Consider the following 14,117-nt stretch of genomic DNA (forward strand, 5'->3'; position numbering starts at 1 on the left):
TTTCTGTTTCTCTCCTGCGGGCAATTTCACTTTCCCTTTCTGCCTCTGATGGAATGGGTGAGGATCATTCCTCTGAACCAGGCAGTTGGGCTTCTCTGATGCCCTCCTTTGCTGCCCTGGGAGACTGGGGGCTGTCCTGTTAGACTGTCTTAGCGGATTGCTAGCTAATAATTGTTCTTGAACTTCAGGTATGTTACTCGACTTGCATTTCCTGCTGAGGGAAGCACTGACATGCCTTGACATCAGTTGACTTATCTGTCAACAAAGCCACTTCTACCTGCTCCCCCACGCCCCTCCTTCCCGGCCACCTCTGCCTCCACCCTCCCCCAGAACCCAACCCCAGCCTCTGTGCTGGGAGCATGATCTGCCCTGGAGAGAACTACAAAAAAACACAACAACAAGGGCTTTGAGAAAAGAATCAGATCAGCACGTTTGTGAGGGTGAGTCATCCTTCCAGTGGCCACGATGAAAGGCCATGGAGATTCACAGAGATTGCCTTGACTTTGGGGTTTGACATCTAAGCCCCCTGTCCTCAGGGAAGCCATCTGTACATGTGGGGTAGCCCATGCGTCTTCAGGTTTTCTGCTGCAGATCATCCGAGAGGGGTCTGTGTGCCTGCCTCCCACCCCTAGTCCTTACCCTCAGTCACAGGCCTAGCCTGGAGAACCACCCCACCCATCCTTGGTTCTTCCAGAAGGATGGTCTGACTTCCCACCTCTTCCCCAGAAGGTCCGTGACTCCAATGCCCCCTTCTTAAGTGAATCTTCTCTTCACCCATTCTCTGCACAGTAGAAGACCCCATGGCATGCCGTCCTGGGTCAAGTCCCAGCAATGCGACACCATAATAGCAAGCTTGATTGTCACTTCGGCTCTGAGAGCCTCAATGCTTCATCTGTCAAACAGAGGCAATGCCTTCCAGTGGGTGATCGAGGGGTAGTCACCTGAGCGATCGGAGTGGAGGCATTGGTCAACAAGGCAAAGCCGAGTGTTGCAGGGGGTAGGGGGCTCCAACTCCTTGAAGACATTGTAGCAAACAGGACCTGTCATCTCACCGCCCGTCCTCAGGAAGGTGTGGGGACCAGTCGGGCAGGTCTTCAGGGAGGTGACCATGTTTGCTTTGGATCATGGGGCTGGTCTGCACACTTGCTGGCACCACACCCCATGTGTCAGCCTCCAGGAAGCAAGCTTTTCCACTCTGTTTCCTACTGTTTTTCTACCAAGTTGTGTTAGGCTGGGCCAGCGCCCAGGGCAGACACCCCTGAGAATCTGCCCTGTGGGAAGAACCACCCCCTCCCCCAAGTACATGCCAGCTCAGGGCTAACTCTGCACTGGGCACTCACCCATCCCAGCACTGTGTCCATGTCCTCCGGGTGCTAATGTTGGTTTTCACATTTCCCCAGGGGTCTGAGTTCTCTCAGCAAATATCTACCAAGAGCCTGCTCCCTGCAAAGTCAGAGACACATCAGCAAGCAAAACATCTCAACATCCATGCCCACGTGAGCCTTCCATCCTAGGCGGGGAGGCAGACCACAGAGAAAACAGGAGACAACGCATTACAGAGATGCTAGAAGGAGCAAGCATGGCCTCACTGAGCAGAGACTAGATGGAGATTAGACAACAGGCCATGGGCATTGTTATCCCCATTTTACAGATGAGGAGACCAAGGTACAAAAGGACTTGGTCAAGGTCGTATAGTTTGTCCTTGAACCCAAGTACTCCGACTTCGGTACATTTACAGTTTGTTCTCTAAATGAAGCATCAGGAGCTTTTCCCTAAAAAGGCCTGGGGAGTAAATGTTTTAGGCTCTGCGGGCCACACTGGACTCTGACACAAATTCTTTGTTTTTTACAACCCTCAAAAAATGTGAAAAATATTCCTGCCTCTCGGGCAGCACAAAAACAGGTGCATAGCGTGGCTTTTTGACCCTTGCTCTAAGCCATTAGCCTTTCCAACATTCCTAATGCAGTTAAAATTTCTCAGAACTCCGCATGACCCGAGTGAATGGTATTAATCCCATTTTATGGACCAGGAAAGTGAGGCTCAGGAAAGTGAAGTAACTTGGCTATGATTATGGAGGGGCCAAATTCCAGCCCCAGTCTAGCTGGGTCGGCAAGATCCAGGCACTTTCTCCCTTCTGCTTGATGTCTTCCTTTCAACACTGATTTTAAATCCCTGGTTTAAAATGCAACATTCAAATAAGAGGTTGGGATTAACATATACACCCTACTGTGTATTAGATAGATAAGCAGCCAGAACCTATTGTGTAGCACAGGGAATTCAGTATTCTGTAATAGCTTATAAGGGAAGAGAATCTGAAGAATATATGTGTGTGTGGAACTGAATTGCTGTGCTGCACACCTGTAATTAACATGATATTATAAATCAGCGATACTTCAATTAAAAAAATAAATAAAATGCAACCTTTATGATTCCTCAAAAAATTAAACATAGAATTGACATATGACCCAGCAACTCTTCTGCTGGGTATATATTCAGAAGAATTGAAAGCAGGAACTCAAACAGATTTTTGCACACCGTGTTCATAGCAGCATGACTCACAGTTGCCAAGTGCAGAGGCCCCTCAAGTCCATGGATAGATGACTGGCATGCAGTCCAAGGAGAGTGCGGTTCATTCATTCAAGGCAATGGAATTCAGCCTTAAGAGGAAGGATATTCTGACAGCTGCTGCAACACGGATGAACCCTGAGGTCACAGTGCTCAGCGACAGAAGCCAGCCCTGAAAGAGCAAATATGATTTCTCTTACACGAGGTCCCTAGAGGAGCCAAAGTCAAGGGGACAGCGAGCTGGAAGGTGGGGGCCAGGGACTGCGGGAGGGGATGGGAGTGGGTGTGAGAGTGAGCAGTTCATGGGGGCAGAGTTTTGGGTTGGAAAGATGGACACGTTTTGCAGATGGAGCCGTGGCGATGGTTGGACCGCAATGTGAACAGACTTCATGTTACTGACCCATACAATTAAAAATGGTCAAAATGGTACATTCATGTTTTGTGTATTTTTATCACAGTTAAACAAATAAAGCACTCATAAAAGGAATAACACACCAAACTGAGCTCCACCCACCCCTGAGTGAACGTCCTTCCACGTGACACCAACTTGGCTTGGGGAACAGAGAGACTGCAGAATCAGGGACGCATGCGGGAGGCAGGTGAGGACGACGGAGGCCCCGGGAGGCTCCCTCCAGGCAATGGACGCCCCAGTGCCAGGTGTTGGGCAGGGAAGTGGCCAGATAGGTCCACGGTGTGACTTGGCAGCCCCCAAGGCCCTACCCAGGGCTTCCAGGTCCAAGTTCGAAGCTCTTTCCATCAACCTGACTCCACAGCCACAGTCCCTTGTACTGGGAATCAGAGCAGGGTGGGGCCTGCATTCTGAAAACTGCCCCTTTCCCACTGGTCTTCCCAGGAGGACCCGGCTGAGCCCAGCTGACGGTGCCAACCTGTTTGCCTTCATTGTCACAGAGAAGCACCGTTGTCACAGGCCAGGGAGGAGCCCCAGAGTAGGCCCTGCAGGAGGCGAGTCATGGCAGGTGTGCCCGGCAGCTCACAAGCTGACCCTGAGTGCACAGTAGGGCACAGGAGGCCACTGCTACGGGAAATCTACGTTTAACGGATAAGCAGTCACTGTGTACTGAGTTCCGATTCTGTGCCTGAGTATTTTGTGTATTTTGTTTAACTCCTACAGTCACCCGAGGAGGAAAGAACCATCATTCCCACTTTCCAGATGAAAAAACAGGTTTCCAAAGGCCAGCGGGCCTGCCCAGCATCAATTGGTCAGTTGGGAAGCCCCCTCCGTGGCCCCTCTCAGTCTCTAGCACATTGGTTTGACCTCTGACCTTTGAGGGTGCAAGGGGCAAACTCAAGTTCAGAACTTTGGTAGAAAATAATGTCTTTTATTATATAGAAATGTCCAAACTTTATCATCCACCAAAATCATTTGATGTGTATCTCTGATTTTTTATTGCCTTGAGAATACCCTACTCACTGCATTTCGAAAACAACGTGAGAAAGGGGACGGTTAAACCAACAGAACTGAAATTTACATTTTCCTTTTCCTTTATCAGCTTCTTAAAACACAACATGCTTTAAATTAATGGCAAAAATCATTCAAGATTTAATTAAGAATTATTTAGCTATGGATTTATAAAAATGTCAAAGTCTTGTTTTTGTAAAAACAACAAAAATTGTGTGTTATTTATTCTGTGGGAGTGTGGGATGAGTGTTATTTAAGAAAAGTTTATTATTTGAAAATAATAAATATTTATCTTTATTAATTGAAAAAAAGAGTGACAGTCCCTCAGTTATGTCTGGCTCTTTGAGACCCCATGGACTATATAGTCCATGGAATTCTCCAGGCCATAATACTGGAGTGGGTAGCCTTTCCCTTTTCCAGGGGATCTGCCCAACACAGGGATCGAACCCCAGTCTCCCATATTGTAGGTGGATTCTTTACCCACTGAACCACCAGGGAAGCCCAGGAATACTGGAGTGGGTAGCCTTTTCCTTCCCCAGTGGATCTTCCTGACCCAGGAATCGAGCTGGGGTCTCCTGCGTTGCAGGTGGATTCTTTACCAACTGAGCTACCAGGGAAGTCCAAGTAAACACAATTTACTTTATTTTGTTTTGATGTAATTAACCTCACTCATTTGCTTGTTTTTAAGATTTTGTTTATTTATTTTTGGCTGCGCTGGCTCTTCTTTGTTCTGCACAGGCTTCCTCTAGCTGCAGAGAGTGAGGGCTACTCTCTAGTTGAGGCGCGTAGGCTGCTCGTTTTGGTAACCTCTCTTGTTGCAGAGCATAGGCTCTAGAATGCGTGGGCCTCTGTAATTGTGGCTTGAGGGCATATGGAATCTTCTTGCACCTGGGGTTGAACGCATGTTCCCTGCATTGACAGGCAGATTCCTAGCCATTGCACCACCAGAGAAGTTCAACTCTGCTGGTCTGTACTTTTTAAAATTGTGATAATTCATTCAGGGTAAGGCTAATGCTGCTGCTGCTGCTGCTAAGTCGCTTTAGTCGCGTCCAACTCTGTGCGACCCCATGGACAGCAGCCCACCAGGCTCCCCTGTCCCTGGGATTCTCCAGCAAGAACACTGGAGTGGGTTGCCATTTCCTTCTCCAATGCATGAAAGTGAAAAGTGAAAGTGAAGTCGCTCAGTTGTGTCCGACTCTTAGCGATCTTGTCTTTTCACTATCTATAAAAATATTTTTGCTAAATAAAGTATAATAGGACTCCACAATATGTGTACAAGCTGCTTAGAAAAGCATTCTTTTTTTTTTACTGACTCTTACTGACTGTAAAAATAACTATTTACAATGTGACAACTGGGAGTTCAACATAAACATACCTTTTAATTGGAAATTGTCTTTAATTGCTAGGTTAATTCTAACTGCATGTACATGAAATTTAAAACTACATGTTTTAACATAATAATGCCCACTTTCCATAGACTCACCATAGTGTTTCTCCAATTAGTCCGTGTTGTCATAGTTGTTGTTCAGTCGCTAAATCGTGTCCAACCCCTTCTGACCCCACGGACTCCAGCACACCAGGCTTCCCTGTCCTTCACTCTCTCCTGGAGTTTGCTCAGAGTCATGTCCATTGAGTCAGTTAGTCCATATTACTCTTTAAAAAAAAATTAAAATGTTTGAATAGGAAAAAAAAGAAAGAAAAAGGTGACGCTCCTCAGCAGTGAGCCCAGTGTTTGGCAGTGTAGCTCTTAAGCCTGTTCTGGAAGCCAAGCTCAGATGAAGCACCTCCTGGCATTATCTGGAAAATGGGTACAGTTTCCAGCCCAATGGGAGCTCCCACCCCAAATAGTGGCTCTGGAAGTACCCGTCCATGCTGGGTGACTCAGATCAAGTTCCTGGTGGTGGTCTGTCCCACTCCTGAGTGAGCTCTGCAGAGGTCGCAGCTGCCTGCCCTTATGGAGAAGGCCAGTGACAGGAGAGCTGGGTCACCACTGAGCACCTATGCTGTGCTGGGCATGCAGCGGACACGGGTGAGGAGCATAACCAGGAAGAAGGTGTGGGCTGCGTGTATGCTCCTGACGGGAAAAGGGAAGGACATCTGCAAGAAGTTCGATGACAAGGGAAGAGAGACGGTGACAAGAGTGTAGCTTCTAGGGGTGAGCATGCTGAAGAAGGGGTTTTTCAGTGCAAGAAGTCTTGAGCAGCCGTTGAGGGTGGAGCCAGCCGAGAGAATATTAAATTGTGTCCTGCTAAGAGATATGTCCATCCCCTAAGCCCCAGTATCCGTGAATGTGACCTTATTTAGAAGCAGGGTCTTTGCAGATGTAATCAAGTTAACATGAGGTCATACCAGATTAGGATGAGCTCTAAACCCAATCAAACTGGTGTCCTTAAAAGGAAAAGGAAATGTAAATACAGACACCGACAGCGGGAGGACAATGTGATGAGACATCTGGAGGAGACGATCACGTGAAGATGGAAGCAGATCTCAGTGAGCCCTCTACGAGCCTAGGGACACAGGGGACTGCAGTCACCACCAGAAGCTAGGAGACAGGTTCGAAAGGAAGCCTTCAGATGCAACTAGCCAGCCCGGCCCACACCTTAATCTTGGACCTCTGGCCTCCAGAACTGTGAGGAAATAAATTTCCGTTGGTTAAGCCACCAATTTGTATCCTTTGTTATGTCAACCACAGGAAACATACATACACGAGTTAAACAGATGGGCTCTGACATCTCAGAACTGGACACAAAAATCAGATGTGACCTTGTGGTCTGAGCAAAGGGATGAGAACAGGCTACCCCTCCCTTCCACGCTCACCCCTGGGGCAGCAGGGACCCGAAGAATTCCTTGGGGGGTGGGTGTGATATCTCCTGGAGAATCTCCTGTCCACTACCAAAGAAGGCATGTCCGAGGAGTGTCAGAACAGGATAGGAAACCTCTGTCTGGTCAGAGAAGCTCCCTAAAGCAAAGGCAACTCCTTTGCTGCCTAAATACCAGCACTTAGGTTCCCCTGGGAAAGAAAACAAAAAGACTGCAGAAAACAGCAGGGAAAAGAGCGTTGGGTGGACGGTTTCCATTTTCTCAGGTGTCTGCGTCACCAGTCTAACATGCTGGAACCCCTCATTTGTTACCGGGTGGCTGACTGCACAGCCATAAATCCACCTGTACCAACCCATAAACCTGCCAAAGCCAGGAGGCGACTCTAACTTAGTCACGTAAGCCTGTGCTCAGACGTCAGCTGGCTCAGTGGCCAGGACCATCGCAACCACCGGACACAGCAAAACGGAGAATCTCAGGCCACCTAGGGTGCCTGCCCTGATGTCCACATAGCTGGGTTTGGGTTTCCAAAGCCAGCTCAGAGGAAGTGTTCAGATTTTCTCCTGAGAGGAGAGTTTGTAATTTTTATGAAGATGATTATTCCTTCCTTTTAAATTATTTTTTCTAACATTCTTTTAAAAGTCAGTGTTGCAAGCCTTGTGTTTGTCACCACACCTCTTCCCATCTCCCATTTCCTCCCCATTGAGTTACTTTCAAATGTCTTAACTGTTTTATTTTTTAATCTTTACCTTCACATTTTTACCTGACATGATTACTACACTATTTCTTGTTTGTTTTTTCCATTTTAGCTCACTTATTAAAGTACCCTCCACCATCCTCCATACACTCTCAGACTCTTATCATCTTCACAATTATATCTCAATCTTTGGCCAAATCACTGTTTAGGATTGGCATTACTATGACTCCATAAATGTCGCAAGAAAGTCTGTTACAGCACTAAGATACTCTTTCTTTTCTTGTGCAAATTTTTGTTCCTCCTGAAGTTAATTATTGACTCTTTTTTTTTTCATACACTTAATTCTTTTATGTACTGTGGACCACTTGGACTTCCCTAGTGGCTCAGATGGTAAAGAATCTGCCTGCAGTGTGAGAGACCTGGGTTCAATCCCTGGGTCGGGAAGATCCCCAGGAGAAGGGCATGGCAACCCACTCCAGTATTCTTGCCTGGAAAATCCCATGGACAGAGGAGCTTGGCAGGCTACAGTCCGTGGAGTTGCAAAGAGTCAGACACAGCTGAGTGACTAACACACATGCATGGACCACTTCTTCCCCAATGTTAGAATCCGACAAGGCTGAAAACTCATCCCAACCAAACCAGGCACATCAGGTAAGCATGCTTGTCTTGTTCTGTTGTTTGTTTTTCCAGTGGAGACATCCTGTCTGGAGCTCCCTGTCCTCCCATTTGTATCTGGACTGGCTGACTCTTTGGCTGTGGCATAGCTGTCCTCCCTAGAGTTCCCTTCAACTTCAATGAGAATGTCTTTACATTTTTCTGTGCTATATACAGTGTGTTCTGGGTCCCATGTCTTTCTCTTTCTAGGTTTATTTTCTTACTCAAGTGAAGCACACCCTCCTGTAGCTTCCTAAGAAAGGATGCATGTGGGGTGCAATTTTTAGTTCTTAAAAATGTTACATATTTTCAAGCATCTTTATTCTGTCCTTTGTTTGACAGTTTGTATAGATAAAGAATTCCAAGTAAAACTTTTTAGAATTTTGAAGGCATTGCCCCCACTATTTTCTGCTTTCCAGTGGTGACTGCAGCCATGAAATTAAAAGCTCTTACTCCATGGAAGAAAAGTTATGTCCAACCTAGATAGCGTATTCAAAAGCAGAGACATTACTTGGCCGACTAAGGTCCGTCTAGTCAAGGCTATGGTTTTTCCTGTGGTCATGTATGGATGTGAGAGTTGGACTGTGAAGAAGGCTGAGTGCCGAAGAATTGATGCTTTTGAACTGTGGTGTTGGAGAAGACTCTTGAGAGTCCCTTGGACTGCAAGGAGATCCAACCAGTCCATTCTGAAGGAGATCAGCCCTGGGATTTCTTTGGAAGGAATGATGCTAAAGCTGAAACTCCAGTACTTTGGCTACCTCATGTGAAGAGTTGACTCACTGGAAAAGACTCTGATGCTGGGAGGGATTGGGGGCAGGAGGAGAAGGGGACGAGAGAGGATGAGATGGCTGGATGGCATCACTGACTCTATGGACATGAGTTCATGTCTATGGACATGAACTCCGGGAGATGGTGATGGACAGGGAGGCCTGGCGTGCTGCGATTCATGGGATCGCAAAGAGTTGGACATGACTGAGCGGCTGAACTGAACTGAGCTGAACACTGTTGAGAAATTCTGATGTGTTGAATATCCCAGTGTTTTTCTTCTATAAATGTTTAGAATTTTTTAACCCCTTGTGTTTTGAAATTTCAACATGATGCTCCTTGTTTCATGTTCTATTGAGAAACTTGGTTCACGCTTTCAATCAGGAAAATCATGTCCTGCAATTCCAGTGAATTTATTTGCATTGTTTCTTTGGCAACTTTTTCTTCTGTTAAGCAGCAATCTTCATCGTTGACCCAGAACAACCAAAAAGCAAAATAAATAAAAATTAAAAAAAAATAAACAACTCACAACGCTAAGTGCTGGTGAGGTGGCAAAGCGAATGAAGTTTGCATAAATCACTGACAAGAGCACAGAATAGTATAGCCACTTTGGAGAACAGGTTGGCAGTTTGTCTCTCACTCTCTCTCTTTTTTTTTTTTTTGGTTGTGACATGCAGCTTGTGGGATCTTAGTTCCCCAAGCAGCGTCCCTGCAGTGGAGGTGCAGAGTCCTAACCACTAGACTGCCAGGGAAGTCCCAGATTGGCAACCTGCAATGCAGGAGACCTGGGTTTGATCCCTGGGTTGGGAAGATCCCCTGGAGAAGGGAAAGGTTATTCACTCCAATATTCTGGCCTAGAGAATTCCATAGACTGTACAGTCCATGGGGTCACAGAGTCAGACATAACTGAGTGACTTTCATTTTTACTTTCAGGATGAAGTTAAATATAGACTCACCAAATGACCTCGCAAGTCTAATCTTAGATATTCAGCCAAGAAATAAAAACTAATGTTTACAGGGACTTCCTTGGTGGCCCAGTGGTTAAGAATCCACCTTGCAATGCAGGGGACTAGGGTTCAATCCCTGGTCAGGGAACTAAAATCCCACATGCCACGGAGCAGCTAACCCCTCATTGCTCTAGAGAGTCCATGCACCACAATTCAAGATCCCACATGCTAGCAACTAAGATCTGATGTGCATGCATGCTCAGGCCTGTCTGCCTGTTTGCAGCCCCACAGGCTGCAGCCCGCCAGACTCCTCTATCCATTGGATTTTTCCCAGCAAGAATATTGGAGTGGGTTGCCATTTCTTCCTCCAGGGGATCTTCCCAACCAGGGATTGAACCTGTGTCTCCTGCACTGGCAGGTAGATTCTTTACCACTGAGCCACCTGGGAATCCCTTTAGGACCTGATATAGCTAAATAAATAAATATTTTAAAAATAAAACTAATGTTTACACCAAAACTTGTATGTAAATGTTCATGGCAACTTTATTCATAATCACCCCAAACTAGAGACAAACCAACAGTCTGTCTATCAGCCGGATGACAAGGAAGACACTACAGACATGTACATGCAACAACATGGACTCAACGCAAATGCATTATGCTGCTTGGAAATGCCGCATTCAGCAGCCACATCCTCCCGGTGGAAGTGGGAGGTTCCATTGAGATGGCATTCTGGAAATTCATTCAGTGGAGACTGGAATGGTCACTGGTTGCCAGGGGCTAGGGCGGAAGCAGGAGGCTGACTGTAAAGGGGAAGGGAGGGGTTCGGGGTGGTAGACGTCTGTTCTAGATTGTGTGGTGGTAACACAACTGAGTACATGAGTCAAAACTCGTGCAGAACTGAGTTTTACTCTATGCCAGTTGTATCCCAATAAAGTGTTTATTGCTAAGTCGTGTCTGACTCATTGCAGCCCCATGGACTGTAGCCCACCAGGCTCCTCAGTCCATGGGATTCTCCAGGCAAGAAGACTGGAGTGGATTGCCGTTCCCTTCTCCAGATCTTCCAAACCGATGGATCAAACCCGGGTCTCTCCCATTGCGGGTAGATTCTTTACCATCTGAGCTACCAAGGAAGCAGTTGAGGGACTTCCCTGGTGATCCAGTGGGTAAGAGTCCACCTTGCAATGCAAGGGACGATCCCTGGTCAGGGAACTAAGATCCCACACGCCGTGGAGCAACAAAGCCCATGGGCTGCAACTACTGAGCCCACGTGCCACAACTAGAGAGTCCATGCATCAAAGAAAGATCCTGCATGCTGCAGCTAAGACCTGAGGCAGCCAACTAAATAAATCAATTTAGCAAAATAAAATATTTCTGTTACTTTCTAAAAAATAATAATATATAAGTTGAAGTCAGATACACGTGGGAAGTGCACTCACACTGATTTGTGAGTCCTTGAGAGGATGAACAGTCAAGGTCCTGAGCCAATGTCCTGCAGGACATTATCCAAGAGGATTCTCCTTCCCAGCCTTTTTCCAAGTGACAGGCTTGACACACGTCACCCTCGATGAAACTGACAGTCTGTGATCTACAGGAGGTTAGGCCACGCTCTCTCTAGAGGCGGTCCCAGGCAGCAGTCACCTTGCTTGACATTTATGTTTCTTTGCAAAAGGCGGACTTCTCTACCAGCTTTGTGGACTGACTCAGGTCTTCTCCAGGCCAGGAAATGAGGAGGGCGGACCGGATCCCTGTGGTCCACACCCTCTGGGAAAGAGCAGCTCCCGCTGGGGAGGGACATTGAGTCCCCACCTGGGGAGAGTGCGGCCCCCACCCACAGGGCCTGATGCCAGCCAGGGGACCACGGCCACCATCATGAAGGCAAACTCTGGTTCAGACTCAGACTGTGTCCATTTCACGAGACCACTTGAAGGAGGGGTGCAAGGTCTCCATGTGCAGCAGGGGCCTGCAGAGGAAAACAGAAATTGGCATGCTTCCTTCAGACCCTCGCCCTTGGCCAACAGGGTGCCAGGGGGTCAGAGCCCGGTACCAGCCAGGATCAGAGGATCAGAGTGTGGCAGGGTCCAAGCCCCCCAGCTCAGTTCCCACTGCAACAGCCTTCCAGGTGTTTGCCAAGCACAGTTAGGAAGGTGACTCACTCAGCCCACGTGGGGGATGCTCACACAGAGCACAGGCTGCTGAGGAAGGTGCCAGAGCACGTGGGTACTGTTCCTCCTCTGGCTCCACTGGGAGGCTGCCAGGAGGGCCCTGCCCTGCCCCCACCCCACGCAGAGGATGCCCCTGGGCCTACTATAGGCCAGTCCAGCTGCTAAAAATAGTCCCAGTCTGCAGCCAGAATCAATAAACACCATCATATTTTCCACACCAGGCAGCAGCACAGATTGACAAGGAAATCATGGTGACTTTCCTAGTCTTCCCTGTGCAGCCTGCCCACGGCAAAGGGGAGCTTTGTGAACAGGACTGAGGCCCCTGAATCTCACACCGCGGCTCCAAACGCTTTCCAAAGGTAGGTCAGGCAGGACCATGGTGCCCAACCTGGGAGAGGAGATAGCCTCACACTTTTTTTCATATTCTGTGACATTTAAATCATACATTTCTTATTTCTGAGAAGACCAAATGAATGACAACGTAGATGAAACAAGTCTACAAAATTGGTCTACAAAGGGATGGTTCCCTTGTTGGGGCGCTAAGATCCCACATGTCCCGGAGTAACTAAGCCTACATGCCACAACTAGAAAACAGCCCAAGCGCGAGATAAGCACCCATCACAAAGTTTAAAAAATTAAAAAATAAACAATAAAAAGAAAGTATATTCAGTTTCTCAAAAGTCCTGGTTGATGTGCAACCATTTCATAAATAAGAACATAAAATCAGGTATAATAGTACTCCTTGATCAAGGTACTATTTAAAAAGCTTTCTTCCTCCACGTTTGATGCGTTAATTCCCCCTATTGTTTCCTAGGACTGCCTTAATATTGTTGTTGTTTAGTCTCTAAGTCATGTCTCACTTTCAGACCCCATGGACTGCAGTATGTCAGGCTCCCCTGTCCTTCATTATCTCCCAGAGTTTGCTCAAACTTATGTCCATTGAGTCACTGATGTTAGCTAACTATCTCATCCTCCATTGCCTCCTTCTCCTCTCGCCTTCAATCTTTCCCAGCATCAGTCTTTTCCAATGAATCAACTCTTTGCATTAGGTGGCCAAAATATTGGAGCTTCAGCTTCAGCACAGTCCTTTCACTATATATTCAAGGCTTATTTCCTTTAGAATTGACTGGTTTGATCCCCCTGCCATCCAAGGGACTCTCAAGAGTCTTCTCCAACATCACAGTTCAAAAGCATCAATTTTTCAGCACTCAGCCATATTTTTGGTCCAACTCTGACATCCGTACACTACTACGGGAAAAATAAAGTACCACAAACTGGGACTTGGACAACAGAAATTTACTCTTAGCTCTAGAGACTAGAACTCCAAAATCAAGGCATGAAAAGAGCCATGCTGTCTCCGAAGTCTCCAGGGGAGGGTCCTTCCTGGCTTCTGCCAGCATGCTTGCCATCCTTGGCTGGCAGATGCATCTCCCAGTCACATGGTCGTCTTCTCCCGTGTCTTCTCACTGCCTCCCTCTGTGGCTGTCTGTCCTTGTCTAATTTCCCCTTTTTAAGGATGTCAGTCATATCAGAGTAGGGTCTACACAATGCCTCATTTTCTTTCATTTTTTTAAAAGGCTGCTATGTTGCTCTGCTCAGTTGCTCAGTTGTCTGACTCTTTGCAATCCCATGGACTGTAGCCCACCAGGCTCCCTTGTCCATGGAATTTCCCAGACAAGAATACTGGAGCAGGTTGCCATTTCCTCCTTCATGAGATCTTCCCAACCAGGGATCAAACCCCTATGTCTTGCATCTCCTGCATTGGCAGGCAGATTCTTTACCACCGTACCACCTGGCAAGCCCCTTTTTGCAAATAAATTGGTTAATTCCAGGTGGTGTAGAATTCAGGATAGAACAAAGACTAAAGAACACACTCTGGCAGGAATATTCTGGGCTGGCTAGGAATGGCTGAGAAGTCCTAAGGACAAGATGAGCCAGTATATGCTTTTTCTTTATGCAAGTTTATTAATCAATGGACAATAGGTTCCAAGACAACACTTCATTCTATTATCAGCTCTAGGTGGCAACAGACGTTATAGCAGGACATCCAGGTGTTTAAACAAGAATGGAATGAAGGATCGTCATTG

This window comes from Capricornis sumatraensis, chromosome 1 (assembly GCF_032405125.1).
Source record: "Capricornis sumatraensis isolate serow.1 chromosome 1, serow.2, whole genome shotgun sequence".
NCBI classification, from domain to species: Eukaryota; Metazoa; Chordata; class Mammalia; order Artiodactyla; family Bovidae; genus Capricornis; species Capricornis sumatraensis.